Raw genomic sequence first — 10,552 nt, 5'->3', positions numbered from 1 at the left:
ATGTATTTTATTTTTAAATACATGGTATATTCTAAAACACTGAAAACTTTACAACTTTAATAATCTAGCCAAAAGTGGTCCAATATTTAAGTTGGGTTGCAGGTCTTTTTTGATCACAGGGAAATTAAAATGCTAAATGTGCATCATTAAAAGTGATATGTGCATAGTGGGAGGTAAGAATGCTTCAAATGTTTTGTTTTCCAATGGTATTTTGATCAAATTGTTACTTTATAGAAGAAGCTAGTCAAATTAGGCAGGTTGCATGTTATGTCCTCATACTTTTAAAAACAAAACCACACAAACTGAAAGAAAATACAATGCTACATTAAACACAGGTTCACTCATAGCAAGGTTTGTGTCAACACCAATATATTCCTAGATGAATTACTGGCTGCCAAGAGCACGAAACCAATAAAATACAGTTTTGTATCATATATCATTTTGGCAATGTGTTGGATCATCACTTGATGTCCAATGTAAAATCTGGTTCCTGAAGCAAAACCATTTGAAAACCATTGCATTATGCCATTGTTTATTCACTTTTATGTGATTCCACCACTCCTTTCCAAAATACTTGAATGTTGGTAAAAAAAAAAATCATTATTGCAGTTTTCTTACAGGCTTACAGGTGTTGCTTTCATATACTCTGAAACTGCAAGGAATAAAGTTCAATTCATTTATAAAGCTGAGCGGTGTGCGTTTCATGTTCAAACCCCTTAAGTAGCTTGAGACCAATACAAAGAGCTGTAGGCCTCTCATTCAACGGTCCGGGTTCTTGGCTGTAATTGAAGAAAAGAAGAAATCCTGAAAGAGAAAAATGGTGCCATGAGAAAAATAAGGTGCGCGCGTGGAGTGACGGACAACAAACAACAGCTCTAAGCAGGCCATTATTTATTCAGTCACCAGAGAAATCAAAGCCAGTAACTGCTGTTACGATTGTTTGCTTTGCTTTCCTCCGCTTCTGTCAAAGCATTGTGCCTTGATGATGCTTTGCATATGTTCTATGTGATCTTCACCATTATGAAAAATGCGGGACTCATGGGGTAGCGTGATTCAAGTAATGAACAATGAGAAGCTGTTTCCATGTTGATCGTGAATCAGCATCTCTGGAGTCCTAGAATCACAATGGCATTTCCTTTAATCTGGATATATGCCACACATGCTAATTAGGCTAATTTCCAGTGGGTAAATTATTGAGAACATTAGAGTATGTATGGCACAATATAAAATAATACCATCCCTTAGCATACTGTTTTCAATTAAGCTGTTTTATGTAGGTTACATCATTATACCTACAAACTGAATCATAGCCATGCTAGAGAACAGTTTAATAAACAGGAACATTAAAAAGTACCATAAGTTTCAAATGGCCAGTGAGTTGGTCTGTTTTGCTTCACCAATGGAAATTGTTCCAAACAAAGTCACAGAGTTGCAGCAGAATGCATTTTGCACGTCTCCAAGCAATATACTGTAGTAGTGGTGTTTCCTTTCTTAATGTATCAGTGTTTTGAACAAATTGGTTAAGTTAATCATGCAATGACTGACAGTCACTGCATCCAGATATGCTTATTATATGCTTATTTCCATACTGTATAGAGTATATCCGAATTCCTAGTCTTCATAATACAGATGGACAATTTAACATCCCATGTCACATGGCAATTACAATATGGCGTATGTAATAGCCTGCATCCAGATTTCATTAATACAATTCAGACAGTATGTGATTTTGGATCCACCTGGTCAGAATTTTCTGAATGTGTATTTTGAACAAATCAGTTGAATGAATGATTCAGAGATTCATGCATAAAGACAGCCTACTGGCATCAATTATTATCCTGCAGTAAGAGTCGCTGAGAAATCATCACCACTAATTCAATGGAATGTGTAAACAGAGTCATACAATGTACATTTTCAACCGTAGAATGCCACTCGGCCAATCAAATTCAAGAACCGGAACAAACTCTTTTACAATAACGTATATAAGAACAAAGGCAATGAATCATCATTCCCATGCACAAAACACACTAGTGAATATGTCTTTGATAAATTGGAGTATGTCATAGAATCTGAATGAACACAAATAGCTCAGTGTTGGATATTTGTAAGATATTTTTCTAGTACTCTTAAGGGAATACAATGAAATGATTAGGATTGCTTTATAAGAAAATGCCTACACTTGGTTAGACACCTCTGCACCACCTAGTGAGATGGGTTTTATATCTCATTTCTGATAAAGCTCTGAAAAATGTGTTTTTGGATATACGATCAGCACGTTCACAACATAATTTGTGGTGGATCTCCAAACATGTTTTCAAACTAGCTGATAAATCTACTTTCCACACACATCCAAATTTGGCCTGAGAGTCTTCAAAGCAGTCACAACTAGGTATTACAAGTGTCACTGTTGAAAATAGGCTGGTGGAGTTTTAAGTGTACTTATTTGCAACTACAGAGCAGCCACACGATATGACACTGGATCCCCTTAAAGACCACTTAAGAAGTACAAAAATCTTCCTTAATCGGTAATGTTTGCCATCAAAACCACAAAGCCCTGCAGTTTTCAAAGTTTAAAATCTAATTAAAGCCACTCAGATTCTACATGCATTGTGTTCCCCCTTGACAGAGATCTCTGGAAGATCAAGAGTGCCTAAATCTCTCCCAAACCACTCAACAAACAAAAGCTGAGTAATAAATCCTAAATCTGATTTTGGTATCTGCAGTAGGCAGCCCATGTATCCCCAACACAGACAGAGACTCATTGTGCTGGGTGTGTGCATGTCTCTCTCTTTCTCTCTCTCTGCAGAGAACTAGAATCTGTGTGAATCTAAGAAACCAATAATCCATTTGGACTGCCCTCATCTCTGATACTGCCGTTAGCAGGTTAAAACAAAAGAATGGTTGGATTTTTATACTGCCGGTATTTCTACTTTATATCCATACTGGACAGTATTGACATTAGAAAATTCTCTCATAGGATTATCCAACATTTTTGCGAATACCAAACAGAATGGGCAATGTATGACAACTGCATTGTGATATATTATTTCAAGTGACTAAGGAGCCTTGAAGCATTCATATATTATTCATATATTATGCCCCTCATATATAGCCAAAAAAGAAAGGATATTGATAAAGAAAAGATTTCTAGTACTTTTGAAATCCAGTTAAACAGACGATATCTCTGTTTATAAACAAAATTGTGATTGTATACACGGCCATAAAGAGCCTCCTTTTATTGAACACACACTATAAAATAGTCTCTCCTGTATTGTGCACATAAGAGAAAGAGAGAGATGGGCAGAACGAGAGAGAGAGCAAGCAGAGGGGGAGGAAAGGGGAAGCGTTGGAGGCAGAGGGACTCAAACAAACGGTGGAGAGTGGCAAGTTTGCATTGCCCATACCAACAAGGCCCTATCTCATTAACACACCGCTGAAATAAAAGGGGGCTTTTCTGGCTCACAGCTATAAAAAAAATTATCATAGTGATGATGTTCCTCAGCCGTCAACAGAGCTGCGATAACGTTGTTTGATGATGACTTTCCCATGAATGTTAAGCAGCTGCCGCAGTGGAGGAAAGCAGCTTATCAGAGCCTAATGCCCATCTCTAATTCCTGCCCTTCTTGAACTAGCCATTTTCTAACAGCGTTAACTGTCAAATTTACATCCTGTCTTAATGCCACTAAAGAGTACGAAGGATGAAGAGTAAATGACAGCAGTGTAATGAGCAAGGCATCCCTCTTTCCTTCCTTCCCTCTCTCTTTCTCTCCATCAGTCTCTCTCTATCTTTAGGCACAAGGTTTTCTAGAATTTGAGAGTCCTTTTTTCTCTCCACCTGAGCTAAGAGCACAAAATGATGCCCTTATGCTGCAATAAAAGAAATAATTGTGTTATGAGCAGAAATTAATGAAAAATTATGGATTTTATTACAACATAGGAAAGTTCCATAATAGGAATTAAAAATCACTGTAAGTGATTTCAGGTTTTGATACTTAATTCATTTAACAATTTAGTTGGGGGTAATTTTCCAGTTACATGCACATTCATAGCACTGAAAGCAGAACTATATTTTATCATTTAAAAGCAATATTATGTAGTTTGAAAACAGAGTCCACTGTTTACGTACATAAGAATTCTAATATTGCCTTTTTTAAAAACTATACAGTCTATATATATATATATATATATATATATATATATATATATATATATATATATATATATATATATATATATATATATGGGTTTTATATATATATAAAACCCAATCTAAAATTAAGTAATTTTACTATATTCTACTGTATACTATATATTTTAATTACACTTTTTTCTATATATTTTAATTACACTGCCTTTCCTTATCAAGATTTATCTTACCTTGTAATCTTTTAAATGATCTTCTTAACTTGTTTGCAGTGCATTGTGGGATTGCATTCTCTGTGACGGATACATGCAATTCTGCCTTAGAATTTCATCAAAACGAGGTACCTTGGAAGATTAAGATATATTTTGACATTTCACATTGGATATATGTATATGATGCCTTAAATTGTAAATTCCGTAAGCTCAATGGGTTTTAGAACAGAACAAATAGAACTCATAAAACTGAGAAAGAGCCTATTTAAAACTAAAAAGAGTAGATATTATCATACTGGTAAGGAGATACTGGTGCTATTTAAGAGGGTAAATACTTTACTAATTGCATAATTTCCAGTGTACTATTCTTATTATTCCATCCGTAAGTATTTTAGAGGTGCGTTCAGGCTTCTCATGGTGAGGCACAAAGTGAACCCAACACTAAGCTAATGCAAATGAGACTCGTTGAAAGTTTTCCAAGGTCTGCATATAATTTAAGATGGCATTTAAGCTTCTTACCCTCGATCTTATCTCGTAAATTAATTCATCAGGTAATATTTCCTATTATTTAAAGACATTATTTTATGTCAAAGAAACTAATGGTATGATTACAGAGCCATGCACACAAATTAGCAGTGGAACGTGAACGTTTTCTCTTAGAAAATGATAGTTAGAGCAGCCGGAAATTAATGCAAAGAGGGGGGAAAAATCCTTTAAAATGTATTGAAAGTGAAATTTGACAATATATCTGGACCAGAAGGCCAATTCAATTTGTGATTCTTTTTCATCTTTAATGATATATATCCTCTTCTGTTCAGATTTTGATTCTCCATTGATGAAGAAAGAGGCTATGATTAACTATTCAAGTTTGGAGGCAAAATTGTGCTCGGAAAAAAAAAAGCTGAGAATGAGAGTTACCTAGCTATCTCCCGCTTCATAATCAGGCATGTAAGTGAAGTTATGAATATAAGGTGTGTTTCATCTGGGCAGCCCCTCACGGGTGGGATGGACGATTCAGTCTGATTAAATCTGTGCTCATCTGATTGGAGCGTGTAAGAGATTCTAACTGGGGTACATTTCACACTAATCTATAAGCCAGTGAAGCTGTCCAAAAGGCAAGGAAGTGTGATTAAAATAAAGAAACAGACAACAGATAAATGTGTTGGAAGTCCTGCAATGAAAAAGGGAATAAATTATTCAATTTAAATGTACGATTTTATCTGGGAATGGTCTGGTTCTGCAACTTTGTGCTTAAACTAATTACAGATGAATGGCGACAAACTCTGAAAACCATGACTTTTTGGCAAAGCATGCATTTGAAATGCATTGCATTCATAAAATGTACTGCAATGATTTACTTTACTGTACTTTTTTAATAGATAACGTTATATTTTAACTGTGGAGTTAAAGATGTTTGACATTTTTGCATTTTGCAAAACTTTTTGCACATATCAAAGAATAATATAAAATAAAAATAGACACATTTTTATTGTGATTCCTTGATTAGAACTTTCTTCCTCAGAGTCAAAACTCACATTGAGTGCAGCCAAGTCCTACATAAAGTTACTTGTTATAGGATGAGACAAAACTGTATGTGTATAACAATTCTCTGTGTAATTCCATTTTGGATCACCTGTTTTTACTATTTAGCTAACTGAATATAATGAAATATAATGTTTACAAATATGACTTTTTCCTTTCACCATCCATCCATGCTTAAACCTCCTGCAGAGCCTTTAAGTATTATATTGCCAATCAAATGAGTTTGTTTTAGCACTAACCATCTAATCCCAGTAACACTGCCACCCTCTTCAAACTCCTTATATGAATTAAAATGTCACGCAAGCGAATCATTACAGCTTAATGGTTCAAATACGGCTCACTATTACTGCCATAATAAGTAGTTCGAGGTGACAGGTGAAACTAGAAAATAAAATAAATGAAAATGGCATGATGGAATTATCCAGTGCGGATATGTACCATTAAAATGTATGACGCACCAGGAGAAGTCTGCTGCACCCCAATTACACATTAGGAGCACTGTCATATTTAAAGCAAAATTGAAACAATATATAACCACTCAGCATTCTTCAAGATTTCGGCTATAGAATGACCATAAAGAACCACTAGGCTTAGTTACCTGATTTATAGTAGAGATACAAGGTTCATTACCACAAACAATTAATCGTATGATTAGTAATAGCGATTGCTGGCCAGCTGATATTGCCAATGAGGTACAGTACAGTATATAGCGACTTAAATTCAATACCTTGCTACACTATTGCTGCTTTTAGTTCCACTACCTCCGACAAACAACAGGAAGTTGTTACTGACTTCACTGCAGAATTGTGACATATTTACAGCTGAAATGGAATATTGAATAGAATAGAAGCAGCAAGCTAACGGTTGGACGAGAAGTGGTTAAGGGTACTCTGATGTCATCAGAGAAGAATCCAGAGCAGAAGCAAATTTTCAGATTTTAATTAAAGATTACCAAGACAAACTTTTTTTTTTTATATATATATTAACTTGCAGGGATTAACTGTTCACTTCAAGACTAGCAATGAATGCTAAAGTAAATAGTGTCAATTTTGATTTTGTGCAGACTTTAACTTCCAACAGAGAGTTGTACGAGAGTTGCATGGAGTTTGTAAGTAATTGTCAGGTCCGTTGTGCATTTTTGGGTGCATTGAAATATTTTAACTTCTTCAGTTACAGTTATGCAGCCGCCTGACCAGATGTGATGTATTTTAATCAAAACTATTAGCATTGGATGAGCATCAGGCCTACCAATGTTTTTCAGCTGAACACTTATTATTTATAAATACTATTTCTCTTAAAAAGGGGATTATGTATAATTATGTCTGATATATAAACTGTAAAGAAAATTCCGTAAAATTTACAGTAAAAAAACGACAACTGTGGAATTTTACCATAAAACCTACCGTAGCAACATTTTAGGTTTAAAATTTACAGTTCATTTCCGTAATGTCATTAACTGATATAATGTTAATATATCAGTACTTATTGAAATACTGAAATTTGTTTTGTACCTTTGTAATACACTGATAACCATCAAACACTGGTGGTCATGGGAAAGCCACACAATGAACCAAAGCCCATAGCAAGCAGTTTTTAAATAATAACCAATATAGAAGGTGCACAATGTAATGTTCACAAACACTAAACACCATCATGGTAACACACATGAAACTCAAATAATGCAATAAACATTCATTTAACAACGTTAGGTGTTAACACACAACCCTTATATACAAAAATGATCAGAAAAAAACTTAGAAGAAACAGTTATTTCAACAAAAAAAAAGTAAAATTTGAAATGTAACACAGGGAATTCTGGGAATGTCAATTTACAATTATTCACTGTAAATTATAATGTCTTTTTCAATTACAAAAACCGTATATTACAGTTAAATTACATGTAATGTCCAATATAGTTTTTCACTGTAAATAGTTGGGGAATTAACCATTTAGCAGTTTTTTATTATTTAATTTTTACAGTGTTTTACTATTAAATTCACAGTCATTATACAGTACAGACCAAAAGTTTGGACACACCTTCTCATTCAAAGAGTTTTCTTCATTTTCATGACTATGTAAATTATGGATTCACACTGAATGCATCAAAACTATGAATTAACACATGTGGAATTATATATGGAATTATATACATAACAAAAAAGTGTGCAACAACTGAAAATATGTCATATTCTAGGTTCTTCAAAGTAGCCACCTTTTGCTTTGATTAATGCTTTGCACACTCTTGGCATTCTCTTGATGAGCTTCAAGAGTTAGTCACCTGAAATGTTCTTCCAACAGTCTTGAAGGAGTTCCCCGAGAGATGCTTAGCACTTGTTGGCCCTTTTGCCTTCAGTCTGCGGTCCAGCTCACCCCTAAACCATCTGGATTGGGTTCAGGTCCAGTGACTGTGGAGGCCAGGTCATCTGGCGCAGCACCCCATCACTCTCCTTCTTGGTCAAATAGCCCTTGATGCCTTCAGTGTGACTCTACAATTTTCATAGTCATGAAAATAAAGAAAACTCTTTGAATGAGAAGGTGTGTCCAAACTTTTGGTCAGTACTGTGTGTGTGTGTGTGTGTGTGTGTATATATATATATATATATATATATATATATATATATATATATATATTTATTTATTTATATAATCGTAAGATTTGTGTTTTTTTCATTACTTCTATCTAAAAGTAGCTAAGCCTTGACATTAAAAACAAAACCACTTTCTGCTTTTGCTCTCTTGGTAGAATTTGAAAGAGAAAATGTGTTAAAATCATCATTAAAGGCGTCATTCCAGACGATGGACACAATGTGACATTCTGTCTGCGTAAATATGGTTTAATAAATGAATTAACTCCATAAATAATGGCTGTAATGACATTTTAGGGGACAATAAGTCTGAGCATTGTCAGGAAATAGTTGATGTATGCGTTTCATGCCTCAGCAGTTCCTCAAAATGAATCGGCACAGGAAGATAGCTAGGGCCTTGCAACTAGCCCATTTCCCAGAATTATCTACTTGTTGTCAATTTGCACAGTGGAATTACACATGCAAATTGCACTGCCTGCACAAACACCACTTGGAGATGATAAAAACAAATTAACAAAGGCTATAGAAGAAGGATTTATTTCACTGGCTCACCCAGGTCAAGCAATACATGTATTTGACGATTGTGTGTACCCAATTTTGATGTAATTATATCTGCAAATTATTCTTTGTAATCTTTTTTTTTTTTTTTTCAACCTTCTTCTTAAACTCATAATTAGCTTCCCTGGCTTCTCTCTCAAAAACAATTCAGCTGGCTGCCCTGTCAGGCTAACAGTGAATAATCTCATCTGGGTGTCATCCTTCGTTTCCTCCTCCCTTATACTGCTTCGTTGGCCGTTATTTTTAATGGTTTATACACTGTACACATGGAGGCTTAAAGTCAAGGGTCATTAAATACGAGAACACACCATTGGGCCAAATGCACAGGAAAACAGGCATATAGCCAGTCCAAAAGTCAAGCTATACATAATCGCCTCTTAACATGGTTTCTCATATTCGGAGCTAAATGAGGAATCCCTGGACCTCCGTGTTGGCTAGTATTAGATATCTCATTTACTTTGTACACACTTAGCTAATCTGCTCTAATGAATTCAGCCACCCCAAGCCAGATCCAGATGACTTTAAATTATTACTCTTTCCTCAGACATGCGCTTGCTCATTTGCAGTTCAACTTGGCTGGCCTGGAAAAAAATTAAAATAAAAAAACAGCCTGTCACAGTAAGATACTAATAATTAAGGCTTTGAGATGATTAGTTTATCTCGCCACACTTACCACCTCTTTAACCAAAACTAATAAGGGTTTCCAAGTTTTAAACAACACACTCTAAATAAATAATAAATTACAGAAATAATGATCTGGAGCCCAAACTGAACAAAAGTGCCAGTGTATAGTAAAAAAAAAAAAAAAAAGTCTTAATAAACAGAATTAAGAATGATCATAATCATTTTGACAGTAGTAACTTAGTGATATATTACACCACCAAATTACCTTTAAAAGTTCTAGTTGCTTTTGACATTGAGTTGTCACATATATAATTAAGTTGGTATTAACTGTGGGGCAGCTGTGCAGAGTGAAGTTTAATATATCTTGCTGACTTAAGCCCTATCATGTCATATGTCCTTAAAGTTCTTGATATTGGATGAAATTGATGTTTTTAGGGACATAGTAACCAACATACACTTAACCCTATAAAGCCTACAGTATCATATCAGATACGTGAATATCTTGGGTCTCAAAATGATCAAAACATTGGTGAACACAGACAAAAAATGTTTAGTGTTACAGACAATCTACATGTCTTCTGACATCTGATTAGTTTATACTGAATTAAAAGGCCTTTTAGTATAATTCTTGAAATGTTTACCCTTCGGCCATGGTATGTGTCTTTTTGCTTTGAAATCTTTAGAAAGTAAACATAAGAATTGGCGTAGATATTTTTAGTAATATTTCAAGACACAGCTTTACTAAAAAGGAAAATTACCAGGAAAATTATTGCATCTCACTAAGTATTTAAATATAATCAACATATTATTCGGAAATGATAAGTGATTTTTAAGAAGGTCAAAAATACTTAAAGAAAGTCAAGGTAGGTTAACATTCACTCTACTAA

The sequence above is a fragment of the Carassius auratus genome, chromosome 38 (assembly GCF_003368295.1).
Source record: "Carassius auratus strain Wakin chromosome 38, ASM336829v1, whole genome shotgun sequence".
NCBI lineage: Eukaryota > Metazoa > Chordata > Actinopteri > Cypriniformes > Cyprinidae > Carassius > Carassius auratus.
The sequence above is the reverse complement of the archived record's forward strand: the minus strand, read 5'-3'. Positions refer to the sequence as shown.